A 25,927-nucleotide genomic window follows, 5' to 3' on the forward strand; every position below is an offset into this window, starting at 1 on the left:
TTGTTTTATTGTTACAGTTTTCTATTTAAGATAGAGTAGATAGCTATGCTCACTTCTCCATGGGGGATTTCTCGTCTCTGCACTGAACTGTGGCTATGGCCTGTAACTAACGGGCTCCTGGATTGGCTGCAGAGATGATTGGCTTCGTGGCTGTGGACTCACTTTTGTGAACTTCAGTTCTAAAGGTTACCTGTTTACTGTCATTGTATGTTCCATTTTTTTCCTGCACATTGGGTGTTTGACAGTCTTCTTTGTAATGGGTTCTGTTCAGTTTCTTTGTTTTGTGGCTGGGTGTAAGGAGACCAATCTGAAGGTGGTATATAGTATACATACTTTGATAATAAATGTACTCTTAACTGGAACTTTATTGTCGTGGTTAATTCTTCAATGTGTACCATTTGAGAATCTCATCCCTTCATAGGGATTTCTTAAAATTCCATACTGTTTAATCAGGCCTGTCATACATAGCAGAAATGATTGCTTTCTGAACTCCCCATGGCTCTATTTTGTACTATTTGCGAAATGCAGTGGAATTTGACAGCACCTCTCAAATACATGACTTCTACCATCAAAAACAACAAGGGCAGCAAGACCAGCATCATTAGACAGTTGAAAACTGCACACAATCCTCACTTGAAAAAGTCACCACCACCACATTCAGGAGCAATTATTTCTCTACAAAGAATCAGGCTCCTGAACCAGCGTGGATAACTTCACTCATCACAACTCTGAAATGATTCCATAATGTACAGACGCCGATTCAAGGACTCTGCAAGTCATGTTCTCAATATTATTATTTTTTTATATGCACAATTTGTCTTCACTTGCACATTGGTTATTTGTCACCTTTGCTTATGTAACATTTTTTCATAAATTCAATTGTCAGGATCCATTGAGAGTTCTGCTGCCACACGAGTCGCCTCGAGGCGCCCTGGAAGTCATAATTTTTCTTATTTCTTTTCTTTCCTGTAAATGTCTACAAGAAAATAAATCTCATGATAGTATATGGTAACGTACACATACTTTGATAATAAATTTACTTTGACTTTAACCAAAACTTCTTTATTATTGCTAGTTCTAAACTCTGAAACACACTACCCAAATAACATGAGAAGTACTTCAGTAGTTATGGAAAATGGCTCCCGACCACCTTCTCAAAGATAATAATAGGTTGTAATAAGTACCTACTTTACCAGCAATACCCACATTCCAAAATCTGAAAATGTGCAAAGGTTCGTTTAAGGCAAGGCAAAATGATATCAAAAGCCACACAGTATCTTTGAACATGTAAAGAGAGATGGAGAGTACAAAATCAAGGAAGCTAGCTTTACCTTCATAAAACACTGCTTTACTGGAAAATTCTAGGGAATTGTTTCCAGTTTTGGGCACTACATGTTGGGAAGATTGTCAAAGTTTTGGAGAGTGTTTGAAGGTTTCCACAGAACACAAGAAATTGTTTCCAGTGATGGAAAATGTGGTCATTGTCGTACACTGTGCTAAAGTCATTCGTTGTCATCGGCGTGTCCTGGGTCAGCATTGAAGATCAAAGCCTGAAGGTCGATCGGAAGTCTAGAAGTTGAGGTGTGATGGCCGGAGTCCTGGGTCTGTGAGTCCGCTGGAGAAATTGAAGGCCATTTGTCTACGTGTCTGAGTCTGCTGAAGTCTGGAGGCTGAAGATGACCTGTCCTGGTTTTGGAGAACTGTCTTGTGTGTGCTTGGCTGAGTAGGAGGGAGGAAAGGGATTTATTTTGCCGTTGTTGTTTTTTTGCAATTGTTCTGCTGCTGTTGTTGTTTATGTTGTTCCGTGAACACTGTGAGCATGCTATGCTAGCACCAGAATGTGTGGTGACACTTGCAGGCTATCCCCCAGCACATCCCTATGTTATGTTGATTGTGAAAGCAAATGATGCATTTCACTGTATGTTTCAATGTACTTATGATAAGTGGTTGAATGGGAATCTGAGGGTAAGTTGAGAAAGGAACATTAAAGTTTTCTAGCAGTCAAAAAAGAAATAGATAACTTTTTGGTAGAAATATCAGTAGGATGCTTCAGAAAGAACCTGTGAATAGGATGAATCCTTAAATCAGCCAGCACATACACAAGGGGCTGAATGATCTCCTTGTACACTGGAAGATTCATTGAGTCTTGGCTCATCCATCAGTCACTTTGCTGAAAAATTAATAGGTAAATATACAGAATTGACTCTGTTTGACTTTTGTTGAATAAGTGCTTTCCTGGAGTTATTTGATAGGTTTGGCAAATCCAATGATCCTAACCGTAGTTTCAGTGATATTAATGTGTTTAATGAGCTAGGCACATTGATGGAGTGAAGCAGATGTCCCTCTCTGAGTCACAAATCAAATACTAATACTTAATTATGACTTCAAAATCTGTAGCTAGTTGAATATGTTTTTCTTTGAGGATCTATGGGAATTGTAATCTTAATTAATTATTATTTGACATCTGGCAGAAATATAGTCATTGAAGAAAACATAGCTGCATTTTGTTGCATATATTAAGTTAACTGACACATAGAAACTGTTTTGACAACGCCATAAAATATGCAGCAAATCTGCTTTATTCTGCATTTTATCACATTGCCAATTTTTCAGCTGATAGTCCTGTCTAAACGAGGGACTAGATTGCCATTTTCTACAATTCCTTAATGATTCAATGCTTTTGCGGTAGTGATAGGGCATAAAAGCTTTTAAATGGAGAGATTTTCCCAGTGTTATCAAGATGCAGGCATTTTATCCACTACATTAGCGTGCATCTAACAAGGACAAATATTTCACTTGATTGAGTCCAATGGTCATTATAAGTAATAAAAGTTTCAAGACCATGTGTGCAGTTGTCAGGGATCAGAACCCTAGCCTTTCAGTTTCCTAATTATTACATTAACTGTTGTAGTTTATTTTATTAACTCCCACTTACATTCTATGCTCAAAGAATTATATCTAAAAGTGTTCTACAATGGTATTTAAAACAACATTAATGGAAGGCCACACAGAAATTTTTATTTGGATTAATGGAGGATAAGGTGCAGTCTAAAGCCAACAAACCCTGGGAGTTGGGTTGGCAAGTGCTCTGGACAAAGACCAGTGATCCCCGTGGCCAGCAAGCCCTGGACATCCCAGGTCTGTGAACCCTGGGGTATGAGGTCTGTGTGGTCAGGAGGCACGATGACCAGTGATCCCCCAGGCCGGTGACCCGGTGTCAGAGGTCTGTCTGTGATCAATGGGTCCTGGGGTCAATACTAGAGATCGAAGTCCAAAGTTCCAAGCCCAAAGTCGGCAAGTCTGGAAGTCTAGACCCAAAAATGCTTGGGTCAGTGTGTCTGGAAGTTGGAGGCTTGATTTCTGCAAGTCTGGACCATGGACTGGAGATTGGAGGCCAATCGTCTGACAGTCTTGGGCCAAAGAATCTGGAGGCAGCCTGTCTTGTGGTTGGACACCTGTTTGTATATGTGAGAGGGTGAGTGTGTGGTGGCAGAAAGGGAAATTTTTTTTGCTGCTGTTTTTGCTTGTGTTGTTTTGCTGAACATTGTTAGTATGCTATGTATGATGCTGGAATATACAGTATTCTTTAGCATACATATATAGCTAGCTTGCCCAAGGCTTTTGCACTGTACTGTAGTAATTCCTGTGGCTGGGAAAGAGGAACTAGGATGTTATGTTGCCTCCCAGGAGATCAGCCAGCATGACTCAGAGCAGCTGCAGAAAATTATCAAGGGGAAGGGTGAGTAGCAAGAGGTCATGGTGCACATTGGCACCAATGACATATGTTGAAAAGGGGAAGAGATCCTGTACAAAATGTATAAAGAGTTAGGAAAGAGGCTGAAGAGTAGGACCTCTAAGGTAGTAATCTCTGGATTACTCCCGGTGCCATGTGCTAGTCAGGGGCAGGATTAGGTTGATATTACAGATGAATGAATGGTTGAGGAACTGCTGAAGAGGCAGGCTTTCAGGTTCTTGGATCATTGAAACTTCTTCTGGAGCAGGAGTGACCTGTACAAGAGGGACTGGTGCACCTAAACTGGAAGGAAACCAATATCCTGGGAGAGAGGTTCACTAGTGCGACTCAGGAGGGTTTAAGCTAGCTTGGCAGGGGGATGGGAATCAGAGTGCCAGAACAAAGTGCAGGGATGGAGAGGAAGGTAGATGTCAGGGTCAATAAAAACAGGAAGGAGCAAAGTAATAGATACAAAAGGAAAGATAGTTTGAACTGTGTGTATTTTAGTGCTTGAAGTATGGTGGATAAAGGAGATGAAGTCAGAGTATGGGTCAGTACATGGAACTATATTGTTGTAGCCATTACAGGGATTTGGTTAAGAGAGGGACAAGAATAGGTGCTTGATGTTACAGGCTTTTGATGTTTTATAAATGATAGGGAGGGAGGTAAAAGAGGGGTGGTGAGTTTCACTACTAGTCACAGCTGCACTCAGAGGAGACATAATGGAGTCGATATGGGTAGAACACAAAAATAGAAAGGGTGCAATCACTCAGACCCCCAATAGCCACCGAGACATTGAGAAACAGATATGCAGGCAGATTAAGGAAAAGTGAAAACAATAGTGTAGAAGACTGGCAAAGAATACAATGGGATACAGAACAATTGCAGATATGGGTGGAGAAATACTAGATGGAGTATAAACCAAGCCAAATGTGATCTGTTTGCACCTTAGTAGGTCAAGTGTAAAGAAACAGTAAGGGCAAGACCCTTAGCAGTGTTGATGAGCAGAGAGATCTTGGGATCCAAATTCATAGCTGCTTGAAAGTGGCTACGGATGTTGATAGGGCAGTTAAGAGGCATATAACATGCTTGCCTTTATTTGTCGAGGCATTGAGTGTAAAACTCAAGAGGTAATGTTGCAGCTTTATAAAACCCTAGTTAGGTTGCGTCTGGAGTATTGCATAAATTTCTAGTCACCCCATTATAGGAAGGGTGTTGAGGTTTTGAAGAGGTTTCAGAAAAGCTTCCCTGCCTAGATAAGAGGGCATAGACAATAATGAAAGGTTGGACAAACTTGGGTTGTTTTCTCTGGAATGGCAGAGGCTGAGGAGAGATCTGATAGAAATGTGTAAGATTATGAAAGGCATAGATAGAGTAGACAGACTGTTTCTTTTTCCCAGAATCAAAGTGTCTAATACCAGAGGGCATGTATTTAAGGTGAGAGGGGGCAAGTTTTTTTACACAAAGGGTGGTGGATGCTTAGAATGTATTGCCTGGGGCGATGGTAGAGGCAGATGCATTAGGAACTTTTAAGAGATGTTTTGATAGGCACAAGAATGTGAGGAAAATGAAAGGATATGGACATAGTATAGATAGAAGAGATTAGTTTATTTTGCTATCTGATTATTAATTTATTTGGTCCAGCTCAACATTGTGTGCCGAAGGACCTGTTCTTTGCTGCACTGTTCTATGTTCTTAATCACACGTGTTCAAGGTATGTTCATATCCAACCTGGCAAGCATTTGAACTGATTTCTACATAATGTCTCTCTACCATTATCATTAGGAGACTGACAGATTACCTTTACCATGGTTATGACATTTAGAATTATTATTAAAGTCTAGGATAAATGTCTTAGTCATCCTCCAAAATCCTGACATATTTAGCTCAAGAATAATCTTCAATTTAAAGAAAAATGAGATAAGGTGATGTCATTTTAATACATTAAAATGTAACAATAAAACTCATCAAGCTCTAACTACTTATTGCATTGATTACCATTTCTTGCAGCAAGGTTAAATTAAAACAGTGGGAAATGAGAAGTAATCATCTTATTCAACAAATCTCACTGAATTAGAAGACTATCCACTCAATCAGGATCAAATTCAGGTTATATGTCACTGACATCTCTGTGTGTGTGTGTGTGTGTGTGTGTGTGTGTGTGTGTGTGTACACACACACACAACCACACACACAAATACACAAAAAAACTATACATATACCTTCAACTAAGTAGCACAAAAAGAGAGTAAGTAATAATGAGGTGGTGTTCAAGGGTTGGTTCTTTGTTCATTCAGAAATCTGATGGCAGAATAGAAGAAGCTGTTCCTAAAATGTTGAGTGTGTGTCTTCAGGCTCCTAAACTCTGAAGGTTTTCACAAATAAAATGACGTGAGGCATTTTATGCTTAAGAAAAACCATAACAACTCAATTATTATACTCCAAACACAACACAAAGCTTGGTAACAAATTCACGTGAAACACCATCACGTAAGACCAGCCTCTCAAAGTGAACCCTAACTCAATGTCCCTGGTTGTGAATTATGCGCATTTCTACCAATTGCATTATCCCCACCCCCAGAATTCACTAAAAATGGCATTATAAGCCTGGCTGGAGCTGGTCAAACTTCAGTTCAGGTCCTATGTTTCATGGGTGGAGGACAGCAGGTGCCTCTGGCTCGCCTAGAGGTGTGTTCACATGCTCAAGGTCATGTCATGACAGCAGGGACATAGTAGCAAAATCTTCCAAATCTTGGTGGGCAGGTTTAAGGTGGACTATTGAAACACATTCAGGTTTACCCCTCTTATCTATGATAAAAGTCTTTTCTCTCCATTCCAAAACATGGAACAGGCCATCATGAGGGGCCCTAAAGGAATGTTGGTGTGCATCATGGCAGATGAAAACAAACGAGGCAGAATGTTGGTCCACAAGAACCCAAGAGTGATGCAAAGTAATTGAATTTACTGAGGAGAGTGGAACGGCTGTTAAGAGGCTGATCAGATAGTCATGGCACTAGGAATAAAATCTACTGGCACACGTAATGGCTGCCGTATACTAACTCAGCTGCGGATGACTGCAGGTCCTCCTTTGGAGTTGATCTGAGACCCAGCAGGACCCATGAGAGATGATTGTTCCAACACTCATCCATTCGGGAAGCACTCAGAGCAACCTTTAAAGAGCGGTGAAACCGCTTTCATGGACATTGAACTGTGGGTGACACACTGGGGTGTGACATAGCCTAACGTTGAGATTCTGGGCTATCGCAGCCCAGAGGTCTGATATGAATTGGGGACTGCGGTCAGAAAAAATGCCAAACTGAGCAGCCAAAGTGCTGATGAATGCCTGAACCACATCTGCGGCCATCATTGATACTAGAGGGATGATCTCAAGCTACCTGGTGGTATGGTTCTCCATGGTAAGGAAGTGTGTGAAACCACGGGAGAACAAACAAGGCCCACATTGACGTGGTCAAACTGTCACGCAGGGGCCTCAAAAGATGCCAATGCCACCTGGACATGAAGGTAAATTTTTGCTCCGTGGCACTGATCACAGACTGCCGTCCAATTACACAGATCCTTCCTCAACCTTAGTCCAACCATTTTCAGTGAGGCCTTCCAGCCTTGATGTGAAAGGCCACTTATGGAGTCAAGAACAATAGTGAAGACTGGGCTTTTTGAGGTAGGGAAAGGAGGAGGAATTATGAATCACAGCCTGGCTGAGTGTTGACTGTCAGCCATTTTAGCAAGCTCCCTATAGCCCTTCATGGGTACATTAGTGGGGGCTATGTGAACTTGATCAGGCATTTGCTGCATGAAGTACTCAAAAACTTCTATAGATGTTCCATGGAGGGCATTCTGACAGGCTGCATCACTGTCTGGTTTGGGGCTGGGCTATTGCACAGGACCGAAAGAAGCTGCAGACAGTTGTAAATCTAGTCAGCTCCATCTTGGGTACTAGGCTATAAAGTACCCAGGACGTCTTCGGGGAGCGGTGTCTCAGAAAGGCAGCATCCATTATTAAGGACCTCCAGCACCCAGGGCATGTCCTTTTCTCACTATTACCATCAGGTAGGACATACAGAAGCATAAAAGCACACATTCAGCGATTCAGGAACAGCTTCTTCCCTTCTGCCATCCAATCCCCAAATGGACATTGAACCCTTGGACACCACCCCACTGTTTTTTAAATATACAGTATTTCTGTTTTTGCACATTTTTTAATCTACTTGATATATGTATACTGTAATTGATTTACTTGTTATTTATTATTATTTTTATTTCATTTATCTTTCTTTTTCTATATTATGTATTGCATTGAGCTGCAATATTGAGCAGCTATCCCCTGATTGTGATTCTGTTTAAAAATAAAACAAGATGGTGATTTCCCAGGAAAGACAGCATGTGATCCATTAGCCCCAAAAGTCTGTAAAAGGTGACCTTTCAATGATCGGTATTTGTTGTGTTCATGTGGGTGTTCTAGTAGACTTGACTGAAGCTGCTGAGCGATGCTACCACATAGGAATATTTGATGTTGTCAGTGGAGAATTCTTGCAGTGTGAATTGGGCTTTGGCTTGTATGAACCAAGCAACAGCATTCTGCTCCCAAAACTCTGACAGTTTCAAAGTGACTACATCGGCCGACATGTTTAATAAACTCTGGAATCGTCCTGAAGCATTGTGGTCACCAATGTAGGTTTTCACAAATAAAACAGCGTACGGCATTTTACATTTAAGAATAACTGGAGAGGCCTGCTGGCAGCTGATGGGGTAACATCTTTTTGAACTTCCTCCTACCTTATCTTTTTGTTTCCTACTAGTTTTTTGAAACCTTATTATAGATCTCAATGTTGCTCTATTATGTCTTTGAGAAAGACTAAAGCCTCTGCAAAAGAAAAAGAAGATGATTCTCCAACCACTTTGGAATCAATTGGAGATTTCCAAGAACAGAACTCTCTGAGGAATTTCAATACCTTAATGTCAAGTTGGACACTATTCAACAAATGCTAATGAACATGAAAAGTGAATTAAGGAGAATAAAGAAACTTTGTCGATACTGGAAGCAGACTTAGAAGACATGAGTAAGCTCTGAAAAAAATTATTATTATCTAATGAAAAATTAACAAAGAAGGTAATCAACCTGAAAAGCAGAAACAGAAGGAACAATTTACGTTTTCTGGGTCTTGAAGAATCAATTTAAGGTGCCCACCCCATGGAGTTCTTTGCAAGCTTTTTGAAGCAGCTATTCCCTGATTTATTGCCGTCTGTGCCTAAGTTGGACCGCACCCATCGGTCGTTGGCCCCCAAGTCAAAGTTGGGAGAGCAACGTAGGTCGGTTATTTTATGTTTTCATAAATTTCATACTAAGGAGCTTTTAATCCGTCATACCCATTGAGTAGGAATGATCAATTACAACAGGAAGATGATCAGATTTGTGGAAGATTATACACCGGAGGTTATGGCTGAACGTGCTAAGTACAAAGAGGTTATGTCGCTGCTTTATAATAAAGGGTTTAAGCCCTCCCTTTGCTTCCACACACGGCATAGAATCGTTCTGAAAAATGGTGTGCAGAAATGGCTGGGATTGGTTGAACACGCACAGAAGTTTTTGAAAGCAGAAGATTAATTGTGTTATATCTTTTACAAGAGCAATTATCTTTTTAATGTTGGATAGAGTAAGGTTTTAATAAACTTATGTTTTGACCGTTTATATATCTTGTTTTTTGATATTTTCTTTGATTTTCTTACTACTTCATTCTTTTTTTGAGGTTTCTCTATTTTTTTTTGAAATTGTTAAAATGAATGCTTTTATGTTTTGGATTTCTGATATAAGTTTTTTTTGTCTGTTTTGTCTTGGTAGGAACATAGTAACCTTGAATGATTGGAGTTTTGCCAGCAGGATTTCTTTGGGAGGGTTGTCTTTAGGGTTTAGCATGCTCACTGTCCTTTAGTCGGCTTTTTGGCTTTGGGAGGGGGAGGGGATGGGGTCTCTTTTTTCTTTTTTCTCTGGAAGCTGGGTTGGGCTACCATCCAAATTTTCTGTTTGAGTACCTTATTTTATGGTTCGTTCTCTGGTTTTAATACTTAATGGTCAGATCTTTTAACTCTTCTGTTAATTATTATTTAAAATGGATCGAAATACTAATTTACTTAGTTTTAATGTGAAAGGGTTAAATCATCCTGTGAAAAAGAATAAGATTTTTGCTTATTTGGAGCGATAGAGCAGTGAAAGAAGTGCATGGAGTAGAGCCAGATCTAACATGTAGAGAGGCTTTGAGGAAAGAGGAGCAGAATAAATGGTGTAAAGACAGTAAGGTAGAAGGGCTGAAATGTGTGTACCTTAATGCAAGAAGCATCAGGAACAAAGGTGATGAACTGAGAGCTTGGATACATACATGGAATTATGATGTAGTGGCCATTACAGAGACTTGGCTGGCACCAGGGCAGGAATGGATTCTCAATATTCCTGAATTTCAGCGCTTTAAAAGGGATAGAGAGGGTAGAAAAAGGGGAGGAGGGGTGGCATTACTGGTCAGGGATACTATTACAGCTAAGAGAGGGTGAGTAATGTAGCAGGATCCTCTTTTGAGTCAATATGGGTGGAAGTCAGGAACAGGAAGGGAGCAGTTACCCTATTGGGGGTATTCTATAGGCCCCCTGGTAGCAGCAGAGATACAGAGGAGCAGATTGGGAGGCAGATTTTGGAAAGGCGCAAAAATAACAGGATTGTTATCATGGGTGACTTTAACTTCCCTAATATTGATTGGCACCTAATTAGTTCCAATGGATTAGATGGAGCACAGTTTGTTAAGTGTGTCCAGGACGGATTCCTGTTACAGTATGTGGACAGGCTGACTAGGAATGCCATAGTAGATCTAGTACTAGGTAATGAACTGAGTCAGGTCACAGATCTCTCAGTGGTTGAGCATCTGGGGGACAGTGACCACCACTCCCTGGCCTTTAGCATTATCATGGAAAAGGATAGAATCAGAGAAGACAGGAAATTTTTTAATTGGGGAAGGGCAAATTATGAGGCTATAGGGCTAGAACTTGCGGGTGTGAATTGGGATGATGTTTTTGCAGGGAAATGTACTATGGACGTGTGGTCAATGTTTAGAGATCTCTTGCAGGATGTTAGGGATAAATTTGTCCCGATGAGGAAGATAAAGCATGGTAGGGTGAAGGAACCATGGGTGACAAGTGAGGTGGAAAATCTAGTCAGGTGGAAGAAGGCAGCATACATGAGGTTTAGGAAGCACGGATCAGATGGGTCTATTGAGGAATATAGGGAAGCAAGAAAGGAGCTTAAGAAGGGGCTGAGAAGAGTAAGAAGGGGGCATGAGAAGGCCTTGGCGAGTAGGGTAAAGAAAAACCCCAAGGCATTCTTCAATTATGTGAAGAAAACAAGAATGACAGGAGTGAAGGTAGGACCGATTAGAGATAAAGGTGGGAAGACGTGCCTGGAGGCTGTGGAAGTGAGTGAGGTCCTCAATGAATACTTCTCTTTGGTATTCACCAATGCGAGGGAACTTGATGATAGCGAGGACAATATGAGTGAGGTTGATGTTCTGGAGCATGTTGATATTAAGGGAGTTGTTAAAATACATTAGGACGGATAAGTCCCCGGGGCCTGACGGAATATTCCCCAGGCTGCTCCACAAGGTGAGGGAAGAGATTGCTGAGCCTCTGGCTAGGATCTTTATGTCCTCGTTGTCCACGAGATTAGTACTGGAGGATTGCAGGGAGGCAAATGTTGTCCCCTTGTTCAAAACAGGTAGTAGGGATAGCCTGAGTAATTATAGACCAGTGAGCCTTATGTCTGTGGTGGGAAAGCTGTTGGAAAAGATTCTTAGAGATAGGATCTATGGGCATTTACAGAATCATGGTATGATTGGGGACAGTCAGCATGGCTTTGTGAAGGGCAGATCATGTCTAACAAGTCTGATAGAGTTCTTTGAGGAGGTGACCAGGCATATAGATGAGGGTAGTGCAGTGAATGTGATGTATATGGATTTTACTAAGGCATTTGACAAGTTTCCACACGGTAGGCTTATTCAGAAAGATAGAAGGCAGGGGATCCAGGGAAGTTTGGCCGGGTGGATTCAGAATTGGCTTGCCTGCAGAAGGCAGAGGGTGGTGGTGCAGGGAGTACATTTAGATTGGAGGATTGTGACTAGTGGTGTCCCACAAGGATTTGTTCTGGGACCTCTACTTTTCGTGATTTTTATTAACGACCTGGACGTTGGAGTAGAAGGGTGGGTTGGCAAGTTTGCAGATGACACAAAGGTTAGTTGTGTTGTAGATAGTGCAGAGGATTGTCAAAGATTGGAGAGAGACATTGATAGGATGCAGAAGTGGGCTGAGAAGTGGCAGATGGAGTTCAACCCGGAGAGGTGTGAGGTAGTACACTTTGGAAGGACAAACTCCAAGGCAGAGTACAAAGTAAACGGCAGGATACTTGGTAGTGTGGAGGAGCAGAAGGATCTCGGGGTACATGACCACAGATCCCTGAAAGTTGCCTCACAGGTAGATAGGGTAGTTAAGAAAGCTTATGGGGTGTTAGCTTTCATAAGTCGAGGGATAGAGTTTAAGAGTCGCGATGTAATGATGCATCTCTATAAAAGTCTGATTAGGCCGCACTTGGAGTACTGTGTCCAGTTCTGGTGGCCTCACTATAGGAAGGATGTGGAAGCATTGGAAAGGGTACAGAGGAGATTTACCAGGATGCTGCCTGGTTTAGAGAGTATGCATTATGATCAGAGATTAAGGCAGCTAGGGCTTTACTCTTTGGAGAAAAGGAGGATGAGAGGAGATATGATAGAGGTGTACAATATAATAAGAGGAATAGATAGAGTCGATAGCCAGCGCCTCTTCCCCAGGGCACCACTGCTCAATACAAGAGGACATGGCTTTAAGGTAAGGGTTGGGAAGTTCAAAGGGGGACATTAGAGGAAGGTTTTTTTACTCAGAGAGTGGTTGGTGCATGGAATGCACTGCCTGAGTCAGTGGTGGAAGCAGATACACTAGTGAAGTTTAGGAGACTACTAGACAGGTATATGGAGGAATTTAAGGTGGAGGGTTATATGGGAGGCAGGGTTTGAGGGTCGGCACAACATTGTGGGCCGAAGGGCCTGTAATGTGCTGTACTATTCTATGTTCTATGTTATATTAAAAAGTTAAGGGCCCCCATTAATTTTCTACAAGAAACACATGTATGTAGTTGTGACAACACATGCCTTTTCAATCAGTGGAGGGATCTATAATTTCATTCTTCATTCAGAGCAAAATCTCGAGGAGTCTCGATTTTTACAGGGCAATATGATTTCTTTTGTTCAACATAAAGTTGTCTCTGACTCTAATGGGTGATTTGTCATAGTGTCAGGGAAACTACATAATAAATTGATTGTATTTGCTAACGTAGATGACCCAGGATTTTTTAAGTGTTTCTTTTCATTCCTGCCAGATTTGAGTGTTTATTCTTCAGTGATGGGAGGAGATTTTAATTGTTGTCTAGACCCAGTATTAGCTCGTTCTTCTCTTAAATCAGCCACACCTAATATATCAGCTTTATTTAGTCAATCATTTCTAATGAAACGTGATATTGTTGATGTCTGGCGTTTTTTCACCCCGCAGATAGGGAGTATTCATTCTTTTCTCATGTCCATCATTCTTATACCAGGATTTTTTTTTTATTGATAGTCAAATGATTCCATTAGTTCGATCCATTGAATATAAAGAAATAGCTGTATCCGGCCATTCTCCTGTATTTCTATCTTTAAATATTCCTGGTTTCAATCATATGGACAGATCCTGGCATTTTAATTTAACTTTGTTATCTGATAAGGACTTTCTAAAATTTCTGGAGAATCAGATTACTCTTTTTTTTTGAAGAAAATGCGTTGGAAGAGACTTCTAGTCTTATAATTTGCGATACTTTTAAGACATATATTAGAGGACAAATTATCTCCTATACTGTATATATTAAGAAAAAAGATAATAAAGAGAGAACTGATTTAGTTACTCAATTAAAACAATTAGACCAGAAATATGCTTTGGCAACAGACCCTGAATTATACAAAAGACATATTGAAATTAAAACTAAATATGATCCTCTTATAACGTATCCAATTGAAAGCTAACTTTTAAAAGATAGAAGCCTATTCTATATACATGGAGAAAAAACTGGTAAACTATTGCCTAATCAATTGAAGACCTTTATAGCTAAACGTCTAATTAAAGAAATTCGCAAAACCAGTGGTGATGTGACAACTGACCATTTTGAAATAAATGACACTTTCAGAGAATTTTATTCTAAACTGTATAGTTCTGATTTTGTTAAAGATACTACTACAATGAACAATTTTTTAGACCAATTAATTATTCCTGGACTTTCGGTTGATAATCGAAAGCAGCTGGATCAACATATTTCTCAGGAGGAAATCACTGAGGCTATACGTTCATTGCATTCTGGGAAATCTCTAGGACCTGACAGATTCTCTGGAGTATTTTATAAGGCTTTTTCTTCATTGCTTATACCTTATTTATGTTCTACCCTTACTGATTCCTTCAAGGTGGGTAGGTTGCCAGTCTTTTTATGAAGCTTCCATTTCGCTTATTCTTAAAAAGAATAAGAATCCCACTGAATGCTCTTCATACAGACCAATCTCTTTATTCAATGCTGATGCTAAGATCCAATCTAAAGTTTTGGCCTGTAAACTCAAAAATATTACACCTTCTATAATATCTGATGATCAGACAGGGTTTATGAAAAATCGATATTCCCATTTTAATATATGGCGACTGTTAAATGTTATGCATTCTCCATCCAAGGAAATACCGGAATATGTGATTTCTCTGGATGCGGAGAAGGCTTTTGACCGAGTTGAATGGGATTAGCAATTTAAAACCTTAGAAAAATTTAATTTTGGGCCCAGTTTTATTCATTGGATTAAATTACTTTACTTACCTCCCTTTGCTCGGGTCCTTACTAACTTTCAGAATTCTAAACCAATTAAATTCCAATGTGGAACCAGACAAGGATGTCCGTTGGCCCCTTTGCTTTTTGATTTGGTATTAGAACCTTTACCAATTGCCTTTCGAGAGTCTAAAGATATCACTGGTAGCTTAAGGAAAGATACAACTCATAAAGTCTCGCTTTATGCTGATGACCTATTGCTTTTTATATTTAATGTTAAAACTTCTTTACCCTCTATGTTTCTTTTACTGACTAATTTTAGTCAGTTTTCAGGATATAAATTGAATTTACATAAGAGTGAATTGTTTCCTTTAAATAATCTGCTCCACGGGAATGGTACCGAAGGATTGGAGGGAGGCGAATATTGTTCCCTTGTTCAAAAAAGGTAGTAGGGATAGTCCGGGTAATTATAGACCAGTGAGCCTTACGTCTGTGGTGGGAAAGCTATTGGAAAAGATTCTTAGAGATAGGATCTATAGGCATTTAGAGAATCATGGTCTGATCAGGGACAGTGCCTCTTCCCTAGGGCACCACTGCTCAATACAAGAGGACATGGGTTTAAGGTAAGGGGTGGGAAGTTCAAGGGGGATATTAGAGGAAGGTTTTTTACTCAGAGAGTGGTTGGTGCGTGGAATGCACTGCCTGAGTCAGTGGTGGAGGCAGATACACTAGTGAAGTTTAAGAGACTACTAGACAGGTATATGGAGGAATCTAAGGTGGGGGCTTATATGGGAGGCAGGGTTTGAGGGTTGGCACAATATTGTGGGCCGAAGGGCCTGTACTGTGCTGTACTATTCTATGGTCTATGTTAATTTGATACCAACCGATATTAACCTTCCTTTTAAAATTGCAAGAAAACAATTTACATATTTGAGTGTAACAATCACTAGGAATTATAAAGATCTATTCAAAGAAAATTTTCTAATCTTAATGAAATATGTGAAAAGGACACTTTCTAATTGGTCGCCTCCCTCTTTATCATTGTTTGGTCAAATTAATTCTATTAAAATGAATATTTTACCTGAACTTATATACCTTTTTCAAGCCGTACCTGTTTTTATTCCTAAGTTTTTTTTGATCGATCCTTCCTTACTTCCTTCCTTCCTTCCTTCCGAAGAACAGAAAATCCCAATTAAATAAAGCCCACCTTCAAAAAAATTAAGAAGAATGGAGGCCTTGCTCTACCCAATTTTAGGTTATATTATTAGAACATAGAACAGTACAGCAAAGTACAGGCCCACACGAAATCTTACGTTCTGTTATATTATATTAATCGTGAGAATTGTCCAATATGGGTCTTTTTGGAAGCTAACTCTGTAACAAAATTTTCTATTATTTCTCTTCTTGGATCCCCTCTTCCTTTATCTTTAACTAAATTAACTGACAGTTTGGTGGTTAAACACACTTTGAGGATCTGGCTACAGTTTAGAAAACATTTTGGTTTATTGAGATTTTCCCTTTCTACTCTTATTTTTTCTAATTTTTTAAAAAATCATCTATGACTGATCTGTGATTTAGAGAATGGGATAGATTAGGCATTAAACTACTTCAGGATCTGTTTGTTGGAGGGCTTCTTTCTTCTCCTGAGCGGCTCTCAGTGAAGTATAACCTATCAAATACCCACCTTTTTTGATATCTACGAGTTAGAGATGTTTTAAGATCTAAACTACATATATTTCCTACTAGCCCAGATAAGAACATAATAGATGTAGTTTTTTTATTTGAAACCTTTTGATAATGGCTCAGTATCTTGTATTTATGGTCTGTTGTTGGGACTGAGAATGGCTCCTTTAGACAAAATTTAAAACGATAATGAATTTAAAGCCTTCATTATCTGATGAGACCTGGAGGGCTATTTTCAAAATGGTTAATTCTTTGTCATTATGTACTCGTCATTCCCTCCTACCATTTAAAGTGGTACATAGGGCTCATAGTTCTAAAGACAAGCTCTCTCGTTTTTTTGCAGATATATCTCCTTATTGTGACAGATGTAATAATGGAGAGGCTTCATTAATTCATATGTTTTGGTCATGTTCGAGCCTTGAAAAATATTGGAAAGATGTATTCCAAACTTTTTCTGTACTTTTTAAAGTCAACTTTAAGCCCAATCCTTATTTGGTATGGTTGGGGAAAGAGCCATAATTTTGGAGCCTTATCATTTGTGGATACTGGCTTTTATTTCTCTTATGGCTAGGAGGGCGATCTTGCTTAATTGGATGGAGGTTGCCCCCGCTACACATGCTCAATGGTTAGGTGATGTTATGTCATAGAACCATAGAACACTACAGCACGGAAACAGGCCATTTGGCCCCTCTTGGCTGTGCCGAACCATTTTTCTGCCTAGTCCCACTGACCTGCACCCGGACCATATCCCTCCATACACCTCTCATCCATGTACTTGTCCAAGTTTTTCTTAAATGTAAAAGTGGGCCTGCATTTACCACTTCATCTGGCAGCTCATTCCATACTCCCACCACTCTCTGTGTGAAGAAGCCCCCCCTCCCAATGTTCCCTTTAAACTTTTCCCCCTTCACCCTTAACCCGTGTCCTCTGGTTTTTTTTCTCCCCTAGCCTCAGTGGAAAAAGCCTGCTTGCATTCACTCGATCAATACCCATCATAATTTTATAACCCTCTATCAAATCTCCCCTCATTCTTCTCCACTCCAGGGAATAAAGTACTAACTTATTCAACCTTCCTCTGTAACTGATTTTCTCAAGTCCTGGCAACATCCTTGTAAACCTTCTCTACACTCTTTCAACCTTATTAATATCCCTCCTGTAATTTGATGACCAAAACTGCACACAATACTCCAGATTCGGCCTCACCAATGCCTGAAACAACCTCACTATAACATTACAGCTCTTATACTCAATACTGTGATTAATAAAGGCCAATGTACCAAAAGTTCTCTTTATGACCCTATCTACCTATGACGCCACTTTTAGGGAATTTTGTGTCTGAATTCCTAGATCCCTCTGTTCTACTGCACTCCTCAGTGCCTTATCATTTTTCTTGTATGTTCATGTTGCCATCAGAAAGAAGGTACAGGAACCTCATAACAGCACAAGGTTCAGCAATAGTTATTACCCCTCAAACATCAAGCTCTTGAACTAAAGGGGATCACTTCACTCAACTTCACTTACCCTGTTATTGAAATGTTCCCACATCTGATGGACTCACTTTCAATGACTCTTCATCTCATGTTCTCGATATTTATTGCTTATTTGTTATTTCGTTTTGTTTTTTCACACTAGTTGAATGCCCGATGTGTTTCTATTATGGTTATTCTAGAGATTCATTAAGTATGCCCACAAGAAAATAGATCTCAGGGATGTATATGGTAACATATACAGTATATACTTTGATAATAAAATTTACTTTACATGTCCAAGTGGTTAAGGCATTGGCTCTCCTCATGTTTAAATTTAGAGAAGATTCGTTTTTCGATTTCTGATTCTAACCAAGATTTTCTAACGCTTGGACCCTTTCTGAACTATTTTTAAAACCTTCAAATTGTTATTGTTATTGAAATATAGATCTGGGCCATTATTATAAAATACTATATGGTAAAGTATTCTTTTTTTTCCTCTTGTTTTTTTTGTCTTGGTAGTGGGTGTAGTTTTTTTAATAGTTAACCATATTATTGTATTTCATAATTCAATTTATTTTTTTTGATTGATCATGAATGTGGGATACTGCGATTGTATCAGTGTGATTTATACATACAGCATTTTGTGATATCTTATTTTGATTTATAATAAGTATCCTTATGAATTCTATATTTGTGTATATGAAATTTGATAAAAATATTGGAAAAAGAAAGAAAAAGAATAACCACAACAACTCATTTATTGTACTCCAAAATAAAAGTGTGGTAACAGATCTTCTCATAATACATCAACATGTCAGACCAGCCTCTTAAAGTGAACTCCAGCTCAATATCGGTGTTTGTGAATTATGTACATTTCCACCAATTACACTACTCTGCAACCTCATTCTGATGAGCAACGAGAAGAGGACATGACCTGGGTGATGACTATTGGATGCCACCTTTCTGAGTCATTGCCTTTTATTTTATTATTTCCTTAGATATTTTATTTAGATATGCAGCTTGGAACAGGCCCTTCCGGTCTAACGAGTCGCATCGCCCAGCAACTCGCCTGATCAATCCTAGCCTGACGACAGGACAATTTACAATGACGAATTAACCTAATAACCAGTAGATCTTTGGAATATGGGAGGAAACTGGAGCACCCCGGAGGAAAACCAGGTGGAGGATGTACAAACTCTTACCAAGGATGCTGGAATTGAACTCTGACCTCCTGAAGCCCTGAGCTGTAATAGTGTTGTGCTAACTGCCACAGTACCGTGGTGCTATCTTTTGAAGTCGTCCTTGATGCTGGTCAGATTTCCAATCTGAACTTGCGATGGCATGGTGGCGTAGTGGTTAGCACAATGCTTTGCAGTACCGGTGACACGTGTTCAATTCCCACCACTGCCTGTAAGGAGCTTGTACGTTCTCCCCGTGATGGCGTGGGTTTCCTCTGGGTGCTCTGGTTTCCTCCTACATGTGGTACCGTGATTAGGCTAGGATTAAATTGTGGGAAAGCTGGGCGGCGCAGCTTGAAGGGCCGTGTGGGCCTACACTGCTCTATTCAATAAAAAAATGAAAAAAAAATCTTCTCTCAGCATTACACAGGTGATTCGTTCAATTGAATATTTATTAATGCTGTTAAATTGTGGTTGAAGAAGTGATAGTGATTCTTCTTGTTAATAGAGGAAAAGCTTACCAGTGAAGGTTGTTGTAGAGAATTGCATGGCTGGAACTCATATTTAGGTCCGCCGACCTGTTTCTTTTCCAATAATCTTGATGGATGTGTAAATCATCACCTGCTTTTGAACCATGTCCACCTGTCACTCAAAGCCCTGCTGTGGGAATGTAAATCGGTAAGACCTGTCCTCACTTGACATCAAAAAAAAAACTGCTAAGTGCACTGAAAGCTGTGGGCCTGACAATTTCCCAGATGTAGTGCAGTAAACTAATGCACCACAACATCTGGTTCCTGAGCTGTGCTATTCCTGTTCAGCTGCAGTACTGGCTGCTATCCAATAATGTACAGAACTTCTCAGCTTTGTCTTTTCCACAGAAAGCAAGAGAAAGAGTTTCCACCAGTAGGTAGGTATCCAAAATAAAATAAAATGCATGATTCTTTACAAATGGATGAGGGGTTGGGGAGAGTACAATAGGATGAGAAATGCCTTTAATTACCAAGTCCAGAATGTAGGTAGAAGCAGATTTAATGGTTCAGATTTTGACACGTAACCCTCCTACATAATCATCCATGTTTTTATCTTAGAGTCTCTTAAAGGCCCCTAATGTATCTGGCTCTACCACCACCCCTGGCAGGGCATTCCACACACCCACCACACACTATGTAAGGAATTTACCTCTGACAGCCTTCATATACTTTCCTCCAATTGCCTTAGAATTATACCCCACCCCATATGCCCCCTAAAAGTTATGGCACACATAAATAAGTTTTGGAAAAGCATCAGACAAACTGCTGGAGAAAATCAACAGCTGTGCGGTAAATAAATTATCGAAGTTTCATATACTGGCGAGACCCGATGCAGACTGGGAGACCGCTTTGCTGAACATCTACGCTCTGTCTGCCAGAGAAAGCAGGATCTCCCAGTGGCCACACATTTTAATTCCACATCCCATTCCCATTCTGACATGTCCATCCATGGCCTCCTCTACTGTAAAGATGAAGCCACACTCAGGTTGGAGGAACAACACCTTATATTCCGTCTGGGTAGCCTCCAACCTGATGGCATAAACATCGACTTCTCTAACTTCCGCTAATGCCCCACCTCCCCCTCGTATCCCATCTGTTACTCATTTTTATGCACACATTCTTTCTCTCACTCTCCTTTTTCTCCCTCTGTTCCTCTGAATATACCTCTTGCCCATCCTCTGGGTCCCCCCCCCTTGTCTTTCTTCCCAGACCTCCTGTCCCATGATCCTCCCGTATCCCCTTTTGCCAATCACCTGTCCAGCTCTTGGCTCCATCCCTCCCCCTCCTGTCTTCTCCTATCATTTTGGATCTCCCCCTCCCCCTCCAACTTTCAAATCCCTTACTCACTCTTCCTTCAGTTAGTCCTGACGAAGGGTCTCGGCCTGAAACGTCGACTGCACCTCTTCCTACAGATGCTGCCTGGCCTGCTGCATTCACCAGCAACTTTGATGTGTGTTGCTTGAATTTCCAGCATCTACAGAATTCCTGTTGTTTGTAACAAAGTTTCAGGTGTTTATTGTTTTTTGTTTTAGTTTACAGCCTTTGCAGTCTCTTGTGCCTGAAATAATTCAAAAAGAAAACTATTACATATCTTATTCTTTGTCCTCTCAACTATAAGATCTTTAGTCAAATTGATTGCCTTAAGGATTTTGTGCCAGGTCTAACCTGAGAGAGGACATAGGAGTGGGTTTCCTGATATAAATGTTGAGGAATTAAAGTTCAAAGCACAAAGTAAATTAATTATCAAAGTACATATATGTCACCAGATATAAATACCCCTGAGATTTATTTTCTTGTGGGCATGCTCAAAAAATCCATAACAGAATAATAACAATAATACAATCAATGAAAGACTGCACCAATCTGGGCATGCAACCAGTGTGCTAGAGACAACAAACTGTGCAAATATGAAAAGAAAGAAATATTAATAATAAGTAAATAAGCAATAAATATCAAGAACATGAGATGAAGTGTCTTTGAAGTGATCCCATTGGCTTTTGTAACATTTCAATGATGGAGCAAGTGAAATTGAGTGAAGTTATCCCTTTTGTTCATGAGCCTGATGGCTGAGGGGCAGAAAGTGTTCCTGAACCTGGTGGTGTGAGTCCTGAGACTCCCGTGCCACCTTCTTCATGGCAGCAGTGAGAAGCCAGCATGTCCTGGGTAGTGGGAGTCCCTGATAATGGATGCTGCTTTGCTGCAACAATGGTCTGTGTAGATGTGCTCAATGGAGGAGTGGGCTTTAACCATGCTGCACTGGACTGTATCCACTACATTTTTCAGGATTTTCTGTTCAAGAGCATTGGTGTTTTCGTACCAGGCTGTGATGTAGTCAGTCAATATACTCTCCTCTATACATCTTCAAAAGTTTGTTAAAGTTTTGCCAAATCTTTGCAAACACCCAAGGAAGTAGAGGCTCTGCCTTACCTTCATTGTAATTGCTCTTGTGTGCTGGGCTCAGAACAGGTGCTCTGAAATCATAAAGCGAATAGAGCAGGGGCTAAGCACACAGCTTTGTGGTGCACCACTGCTGATAGAGATTGTGGTGAAGATGTATTTGCCAATCCAAACTGACTGGGGTTCAATTGCACAAGGAATACTTGAGGCCAAAGTCTTGAAGGTTATTGATTAGTTTTGAGGGGATGATAGTGTTGAATGTGGAGGTGTAGTTGATAAAGAGCATCCTGGTGTATACACATTTGATGTCCAGATATTCCAGAGTTGAGTAATAGCCGATGATATGGCATCTGCTGAGGACCTGTTGTGAAGGCAGGCAAATTGGAGTGGACCAAGCTGCTCCTCAGACAGGAGTCAATATGTTTCATCACCAACCTCTCAAAACATATTTACCTTATCTATACCACTTACAGTACACCTTTATCAAATCTCTCCTCATTTTCCTAAATTCCAGGGAATAAATTACGAACATATTCAACCTTCATGCGAGTGTATTGACTGGCTGCATCACATCCTGGAATGGAAACTCCAATGTCCTTGAATGGAAAATCCTGCAAGAAGTAGTGTATGCAGCCCAGTCCACCACAGGTAAAGCCCTCTCCACCACTGAGCATGTCTACATGAAGTGTTGTTGAAGGAAAGCAGTATCCATCATCAGGGACTCCCACCAGCCAGGTCATGCTCTCTTCTCACTGCTGCCATCAGGAAGATGGTTTAGGAGTCTGAGAATTCACAACACCAGGTTCAGGAACAGTTATTACTCCTCAACCATCAGGCTGTTGAACCAAAGGGGATAGCTTCACTCAACTTCACTTGCCCCATCATTAAAATGTTCCCAAAATCTATGAACTCATCTTCAAGGACTCTTTATCTCACATTCTTGATGTTTACTGCTTGTTAATTTGTTATTATTATTTCCTTCTTTCTGTGCTTGCATAGTTTTTAGTCTTTTGCACATCGGTTGAATACCTAAGTTGGTGTGGCCTTTCATTGATTCTATTATGCTTATTATTCTGTTATGAATTTGTTGAGTATTCCTTCAAGAAAATGCAACTCAGGGTTGTTGTATATGGTGGCACATACCTATGTACTTTGATAATAAATTTACTTTGAACTTTGAAATGCACGCAGGATTTTTCCTCTGAGTTAAGGTGAGACTATAACTAGAAATCATGGGTTAAGGGTGAATTTATTTATACAGAGATACAGCAAGGAACACGCCCACCAAGCTGTGTCTCCCAGCAACTCACCTATTCAACCCTAGCCGAATCACATTGGATTAGATTAGATTCAACTTTATTGTTGTTGTGCTGAGTACAGATACAAAGCCAATGAAATGCAATTAGCATCTGAACAGAAGTTCAAAAGAATAGTATTATTTACAAAATAACTGCGAATAAAAAGTAAGTGCTACAGCACACAAATATACAAGTACTGAGACAGTCCAATATGGGTGCAATACTGCTCAGCGCTGTGATATAATGTTCAGCAGAGTCACAGCCTCAGGGAAGAAGCTCTTCCTGTGCCTGCTGGAGCAGGAGCGGAGGCTCCTGTAATGCCTACCGGATGGGAGGAGAGTTAAAACGTCCATGGTTAGAGTGAGATGCATCTTTGATAATGCTTTAAGCCCTGCCCAGGCAGCGTTTATAATAACTAATTACAGTTTATAAAATAATTACAGTTTATAATGACCAATTAACCTACTAATGGGAACGTCTATAGACTGTGGGAGGAAACTGGAGCACCCACAGGGAACCCAAGCATTCGTGAGAAATACGTACAAACTTTCTTACAGAGGATGCTGAAGTCAATTTGAACTCAGACCTCTGATGTCCTGAACTATGGTAGTGTTTAATAGGTCAATGGTTCAATTTAATATCAGAGAATGTATATAGTATACAACCTGAATTCCTTACTCTCCACAGACATCCACTCAACAGAAGAAAAACCCTAACGAATGAATGACAGAAAATGTTAGAACCCCAAAGCTAATCATTTTGCTACTGTGCTAACTATTACACTACTGTGGCGTCTCATAATTGAAAAGTAAGATGTTGCCAGGGGAAGTGGAGGATGAAGGTTGATCAACATTTAGGAGATTTGGATAAGTATATGGATGGGAGGGGATGGAGTGCAATGGTCCAGGTGCAGCTTGATGGGACTAGACAGAATAATAGTTCAGCACACACAAGATGGGCCAAAGGGCTTGTTTCTGTGCTGTAGTGCTCTAGAACATTCATATATCCATGACGGAAGGGCAGAGGTGTGGGATTAGTTCTTCAACTGTTTCAGATCACCAACATAGATACAGAAACTGAATAACTCCTGCATTGCTGTGCTATGAAACACACTCCCTTGAAGTTTCTTCCTCATCAGCACTATACGGTGGGAGAAATAATTTGTCTTGCATTTAAGTAATGCATTTTCACCAGCATTCTACCATCCAGAGATATTTGTCCCAAACATGGATGCAAGGGCTGACTGGCAGCCATCTACAACATTGGGCTAGCATTTTCCCAAGTGGGCAGCAAGAAAGCTGTGTATACTCGAAATCAATGAAGGTAAGATACTCTTCTGTTGAAGTTGTATATGACAACATAAAAATAAGAAGAATTGGCCATATGGTCCTTTTCATTTTTAAAGCTAAGAACATTTAAGAGTCACATGGTTGATAGAAAATTAAGGACATTAAAGAAACTCTTAGGTAGGTGCATGGATGATAGAAAAATGGAGGGCTGTGTGGGAGGGAAGAGTTAGATTGATCTTAGAGTAGGTTAAAAGGTTAGCACAACAAGATGGACTAAAGGGCCTGTATTGTGCTATAGTGCTCTTCATTCCATCTTGCTCTGCCATTAATCAACATCATGGCGGATCTACCTCAGTGCCAGTTTTCTGCATTACCCTGCCCCCCACCATATCCCTTAACATTCAGTTATGTATTGATCCTTGTGTTTGCAATGAATTAAGTTAATGACAGGGCCAACACAGTCCTCCAGAATGGCAAGTTTTCCAAAGACTCCAGATGAAATAATTTCTCCTCATACTAAATATCCTTATCCTGAGATTGAGACCCCAGATTCTGGACTCTTCAGTGAGGGAAAACATCTTCCCTTCATCCAATCTGAGGTGCTGTAACAAATTTTCAATGAAATCTATTCTGTTTTTTTTCTAAACTCTGAAGAATGTAGGTCCAGTCAACTCAATCTCTCCTCATACAACCTACCTCCCATCCCGAGAACGAATCTAGTGAACTTTTGCAGTATTCCCTCCATGATAAATATATCCTTATTTAGGTAAGAAAATCTAAACTATATATTCACTATAAGCTAGGTGCTTTATAATCTTTATGCATCCTTTTCTCCTGTACTCAATCTCATATCAAAGGCCAACATAATATTTGCCTTAATCACAGCATACTGTACCTGCATGTTGGCTTCAGTGATGTCTGTCCACTTTTATTTTGTCACCAACTTGGATATCTTCACATTTTTTGACATTATATTGCACTTGTGTTTTGTCGACACACTCAGCTTGTGTATATTCCCTTGAAGCACTTTTTCATCCTCCTTCATACGCACAATTCTACTTTCAATTTACCATCTGTCAGAAAGGATGAGCGGTTGTGCTTATTGGAGGTCAGCTATCAGCTGCTGGATGAAGTTCACTCACATGGACTTGTTCCTATTATGGTGGCTCCCAGCGCAAACTGGCACCCGACTGCAACAGATTAGATTGGCGGAGTTTCTGTGACGCAGACTATCTAGAACGTGGCTATGGATGAACCAGACATAAGCAGGAGGTGTTCTAAGATAATCATATGGCAGTTTATCATTTAGGCCAGCTGGAGAACTCAAACATTAAATATTTTCAGTTTAGTATTTCCAAGTGGTCAGCCTAGATTTTGAATGAGATAACTCATTTCATGCTAGAAATAACCTGTTTGTGAACTCCTCAGTGTGGGTAAA

At 40.2% G+C, this 25,927-nt stretch overlaps 1 long non-coding RNA gene across 1 annotated transcript; it reads right to left on the reverse strand.

Annotated features, from left to right (window-relative positions):
• Positions 1 to 550: 550 nt before the first annotated feature.
• Positions 551 to 25,641, reverse strand: LOC140197195 (uncharacterized). Its single transcript, XR_011885877.1, has 3 exons — positions 25,385 to 25,641; positions 20,853 to 21,063; positions 551 to 976 (listed from the first exon to the last, which is right to left on the reverse strand). It is a non-coding gene; the product is annotated as an uncharacterized lncRNA (long non-coding RNA).
• Positions 25,642 to 25,927: the final 286 nt, after the last annotated feature.

This window comes from Mobula birostris, chromosome 5 (assembly GCF_030028105.1).
Source record: "Mobula birostris isolate sMobBir1 chromosome 5, sMobBir1.hap1, whole genome shotgun sequence".
Lineage (NCBI taxonomy): Eukaryota > Metazoa > Chordata > Chondrichthyes > Myliobatiformes > Myliobatidae > Mobula > Mobula birostris.